The sequence below is a fragment of the Cryptomeria japonica genome, chromosome 10 (genome assembly GCF_030272615.1).
Source record: "Cryptomeria japonica chromosome 10, Sugi_1.0, whole genome shotgun sequence".
In the NCBI taxonomy this organism is placed as follows: domain Eukaryota; kingdom Viridiplantae; phylum Streptophyta; class Pinopsida; order Cupressales; family Cupressaceae; genus Cryptomeria; species Cryptomeria japonica.
Window position 1 is genome coordinate 404,982,901 of NC_081414.1, and position 6,091 is coordinate 404,988,991.

A 6,091-nucleotide genomic window follows, 5' to 3' on the forward strand; every position below is an offset into this window, starting at 1 on the left:
AGGACATTGAGAGATAAGGATTTACAATGGTATTGCTCTTTTCCTTCCTATTATATTACTTCTTTTCAACAATTAGTAAATGCTTTTATTAAACAATTTCAAAACAAAATAGGTCCTAAGATCGCTTTGACTGATTGAATCCATTGTAAACAAGGTGTTAAAGAAAAAGTGATTGACTTCATTGGTAGATATAAGCATTTGTGTTCTCAAATTTCTTTTCAAGTGCCTGATAATGTTATTTAAAGAATTTTCATTTCTAATTTACAAAAAGATATTAGAGAAAAAATTCTCCGGTTTGAGTTTACTTCCTTTCCGCAGTTGTGCGCAACACTTCACAATTATCAACTGACTTTGAGTCAAATGGAGCAATCCACTCCTATGGCTTCGGGTGATAAGGGTGACAATGCTCAACAACTGTTTGCGAAGTCCAAACCAAGCAAAGGATTCATCAAATTCACTGACAACATCAACAACAACAATGTGAATGCTACAACAGGTGTGCCTCCTATTTCCAAATTTTTCAAAAGAGAAAGACAATTTACTCCTTTGAATGAATCTTTACATAGCATTATGTCTCAGTTGTTACAAAGAAATGTTATCAAACTTCCTCCAATAAAACCAGTTGACCCTTCTAAGGTAGCCTCACCTTACTTTGATAATAATTCTTTTTGTCAATTTCATCGTCAACCTAGTCACGACACTGAGAAGTGTTTAGCATTAAAAAGTAAGATTCAAGATTTGATTGATAATAATATTATATCTGTGGCAGGTGTAAATGATAAGGAAAACAAATCGATAGCCCCTCCTAATCAAAATCTTAAGATTTTTATTGATCCTTTACCTTCTCATACCTCTAACGTGATTGAGACTGAACATACCTCTTTCTCTCCTTCTGATGTGACTATCACGGTTCAAAATTTGGTGAATATGGTAGAGAAACAAAGAAAACCTAAGGATCTATGTATCACATTTGACCCTAGTGAGACCATTAGAGCACCTAATGGACCTCTATACATAGTTGCAAAGATTCAAGAAATGCCTTGTCGTGGTGTTCTTATCGATCCCTCTTGCATGATTAATGTCATCACTGAGGAGTATATTTTCAAATTACATTTGCATAAACCAATCTATGATGACACTAATGTGGTCATTAAGTTATTTGATGGATTCTCTTGTCCTACCATTGGCTCTATCACACTTCCTATTGAGGTTCACACTAAATCTATGGATGTCAACTTTGTTATCATTCCTTTCTCTGAGCAATTCCATGTGAAGTTGGGCTATCCTTGGCTATCTTCCATGGAGTCTATTGCTTCTCCAATCCACAAATCATAACTATTAACCATAGCTTATTTCGACTAGCTGATAGAAGCCGAGGTGTTCTTATTGACTTATTTTGGCCTAAACAATTTCAATCTCTTCCACCAAGAAGCGATGCTCTCTTTCAATCTTATCAAAAGTGGAAGAAAGACATGATCCTATCCTTAAGCCAACCTAGAACTCCAACAATTGGCATTCCTATCATTCTTGAAGATGAGGTTCTTCCCTTGATGAATAGAACTATCCTTCCTCCTAAGGAAGATTCCCAACCTATTCCAATTGATGAAATTAAGCCTTCTCCTAAGAAGAATAATAATATTCCTCCTAAGGTTAGACATGTACCTCCTCCTCATGATGGACCTGGTCTCCTTCCTTCACCAGCCATTCCTCCTTTATATGGTGTAGTTCCACCTCCTTTCTCTTATGAGAGAAGAGACTTGACTCTCCTCTTTTTCAACCTAAAAGACCTCAACCTAAACCTTCAACTACCAAAGATAAGAATATTCCTCCTTCAACAAATATTCTTCCTCCTTCTCAGTCTTCCGCTAAGACTCGACGGAATTGTTGTGCGAGAGACTGCCGATGAAAGTATCATGCTCGAGCTCATGAAGTTTTGCCTCAAAATATTCAATCTCCCAAAACACCAACAATTGACATGATTCCCTTTTCTCCTAAACAAGATGTTGGACCTACATCTCCAAATCATAAATTGTAAAAAACATGTGATGGTTTTACTCCCATTCATGTTTGCGCTCCTCTTTCTATAAATCTTGATGAAGAAATAGGTGAAAATATTATTCATGGTGGTAATACAACTCCTAATGCTTCTGATAGTGACTATGAATATGTTGATATGGACAAACATTTATCTGTAGAGTTTTCAAAAGCCTTAATCCTAGCTCCTAGAAACGAACAAAGTGACTTAGCCCATGAGCATAGTCCTTGTTTGGATCTTGTGATAGCTCTATCTGCTGTGCTCGATGTCACTCCTTTGGCGTATTTCCCGCCTTCCCGAAATAGTGATCAACAAGATTGGGAGGTGGATGGTGTGCTATATTAGCTTCATTAGCACCGTAGATCCTCTATCTCTCTCTTTTTTCTTGCTCTTTTGTGACCATTCCTCTATGTGTATCCATGTTCTTCTAATTTTTCCTAGTAATGTCTACGTGAGGACAATGCAAAGCATTAAGATCTCTTTTGGTCTCTTTCATGTTGACTAAAAGACAACTTCTATTCCCTTTCTTCCAAAGTAGTTTCCTTTCTTTGGGCAATGATGACTATTATATGCATATATATATGATATACATGAGTTATCATACAACATACTGACCTCGAGGAAAGAGAAACTACCTCATGTTTTGTTTTTTGTGTTCATTATCCTTTGGTTTATTCCTCAATTGGGGGCTAAATCCTTGCGATAACATGCTCTCTCTTTCTCTCTTGGGTGTATCCTACCTTAAAGTTATCTCTCCTGATAGGCGTGCGCGATCGCTTTAACGTGGGGGCATACACTCTACTCGTATTTTCCTTCTTGATACTCAAAGTTACTTAGCGAACTTGGCTTTACTTTGTAATTTTTGGTATCCTTTCTTTTCATGACTCATAGTGAGGGAAACTTTTCTACATGTAGTCGTGGTCCTTACCTCTTGATCTTCCCTTTTACTTTGTCAATCGATGTCGTAAGATCCTTAGTCCACTGGGGGCTTGGTGTATCTTGCCTCCTTAATATGGTGAAAGTCTTTCAATCTTGTTTCCTTGTACTTTACCGGTAGTATTGGTGTATGTTTATACTCCCGATAAAGTGGGGGCTAAATGAAGCATCATAAAATTGCAACCTTGCAATTTTCAACCACATTTGGGTCTTCACATTGGCGAAACGAATCCCTAGGCCTGATTAGAGATTTGAGACATGCTCACACTGCCCGAAGCTTGCATTTCCTTGCACCTCGCACTCCCTATTGCTGCTTCCTGTCCTAAATTAGGGTAGGATAGGGGCGTGGCGCCCTTTTTCCCCCTAGGACAAGGGCATGGCGCCCCTGTCCTTGCCCTATTTTGGGCCCCTTCCATTCAAATTTTGCATTTGGATTTGCATTTTGGAAGTGGGAAAAGTTTCCCTATGTCAGCCTATAATGAAAATTCAGTCAGTTAACCCCAATTGATGAGTATATAAGATGCATTTTCCCCTCTCATTTTCATAAGTCAACGAGTTTAATAAATTCAAGAAGCGAAATCAAGCTTTTAAGCATTCAAGCATTCAAGCATTCAAGCATTCAAGCATCCATTGAGCATCTCAAGTCTCCTTTCAAGGCTAGGTGTTGCATTCAAGTCAAGGATTCAACCATTGAAGAAGAGATCCCTATCAAAATTCAAAGCATTCAACTTCACATATCCTTTCAAACAACTCTATCAACATTTCAATTACATCCTCCTTTGAGGTGAATTCTACTTCAGTCATTTACTTTCATTACTTGCAAGTACTTTTCATCATTTGGTTAATTCCAAAATCGGGGTTTGACCTGAAGGCAAACCCCCAATCTCAACAACATTTCCTCTCTAATTTGTGTATAGGGTGTAGTTGCGCAGCTATATTTGTAGATTCATACTTCATTCTCAGAGACGAAAAAACCCTTTTCGGCACGCGGATTTTTTGGAGGACCATGTGCACTTTCAACACGGTCCTGACAACTTTCACCCAAATTTGCAGGGGAACTTCGTCTTGGCCTTTTACTGCTAATTCCAAGTGCACAACTTCATCATAAATTTCTATCTCAACTTATAATCATTTCTTTGTCGCTTTTACACTTAGTCTTAATTCACATAATTTAACCTATTGCATTCTAAAAGAGGGGTTACTTTCACTTTCCAAATTCATTGTCAATTCACCTAGCATTCAATCTCTTGAGATTGGATCTAGTGAATTCTTCCCCCCCTTTTAAATGTAATGTGTGTGAGAGGTTGAAGAGAATATTTTGTGACACTTTCACTCCTCCTCTTGAGGAGAGAAAAGCTTTCCTCTTGACTTCTCCATCATCCTTTTTCACCACATTACACTTCTTACACAATAAACTTTGCATGATCAATTCACTATTCCTTGGTGTCCTCTTGGTGATGTAAAAAAAACGTAGAAGGCCTTGCATGCAACTCTTTTAACAAATAAACTATATTTCCATGATGGAAGGGCAAAATTGAAGGAAAACTCAATGTGAAAACAAAGAGAAACCCAAATGCAATGTGAAGACCTATAGTTTTAAACCTTTACTTCCGTCCAAGCACTAAAAATGAACTCTTTTGTCTCTATTCAACATGGGAAGAATGACTTTGACAATAACAAGGGGAGGAAAATAATGTTTCAAATTTATCCTTATTAAACCAAAAGAATTTGATTCATATATTTTGACTCTTTCTATCATTTAAACCCCTTTAATGACACTCCTAATAAGACCTAAGACTCATTACAAAGCTATTTTGGTTTGGTAACCAACAAACAAATGATATACATCCTTATGTGGAAACAATAAAAAATGCACATGACGTCGAGCCCTGTGTGGATGACACCTTAAATAATGACTTGTCTTTTCTTTTTTAAGTCACCAAAACTAGTGCCACCCTCCCACAATCAAATATTTCATTGAGTATTTGAGGGGGTGTGAAAAATAGTGGCAATGACTTCTATCTTTGGCACAACCAACAACCACATGGACAAGATATTAACACAAGAATGTGGTCTCCAAGATTGGTGTTGAGACCAAACAAACATCCAAACTTTGCATAAAATTCATGAAATAGGTGGAAAGGCCACAAGAGAACCACAATGCAATTTGTAATATCTATTTCAGATCAATTAATACACCTTATCTTCTTTAGATCTTCTATTGCACAAAGAATGATTTAAAAAAAATCAATAAATTTGACGCACTTTTGATGTGGATAATAAAATTCAAATAATTTGACTAGCTTTTGATGTGGACATATTTGCTTTCAATCCTCTAATTTTGACTTTAAAATTTATGAATTTTTTTTTACAAACCCTACAAATAAGTCAAACATACCACAAATTTGGCTCGACATATGGTTTTTTATTCGAAAGGACAAAGTGGGCAGGGGGTCATTTGACCCTCTACTGATTTTATTTTTCTTTTACATTTGAAATATGTATGGTGAAATTTTTTGTACAGTATAATTTACAAGAGAAAATAAATTGCAAAAAATAATTTTAAATTTTGTCACTAATTTCAAATTAAATGACAACGATGATTTGAATCCATGACACATTATGAAAAAAGCTATGTGCATTGTCACTTGGATGTAAGAAGAATATGTGCAAACTTGAAGAGAGAATCAATATTTGAGAGGCCAAGAGAGACAAGTAGTCTCACACAGAATCAACATCTTCTACCAAAACTAGCTTTGAAACCATGTTGAGGTTAGCCAAAATTATAATACACAATACAACCTTCTACAAGTGAAATAAAATTAGCACAACCATGTTGAGATTGTCATGTAGGATGTAGGACATGTCCTCAAAAAATGTTGGTCATGGATGTCATTCAATACTTGACCTCTCCTTCAATATCTTGAAAATTCTTGATTTCTTGCTCACTTGAATTGAGTTTTGACTTAAGAGGTGTAAGATGGATGTTCAATTGAGGGGGTAAAGCTTTGTCTTATACCCTACTACATCAAACGTGTTTGAAATTTCAAGACTAGACAACATGGGAAGGGAAATCCTGCCCATATTTTATGACCATTGTTGGGACCAAAATAGGGCCCC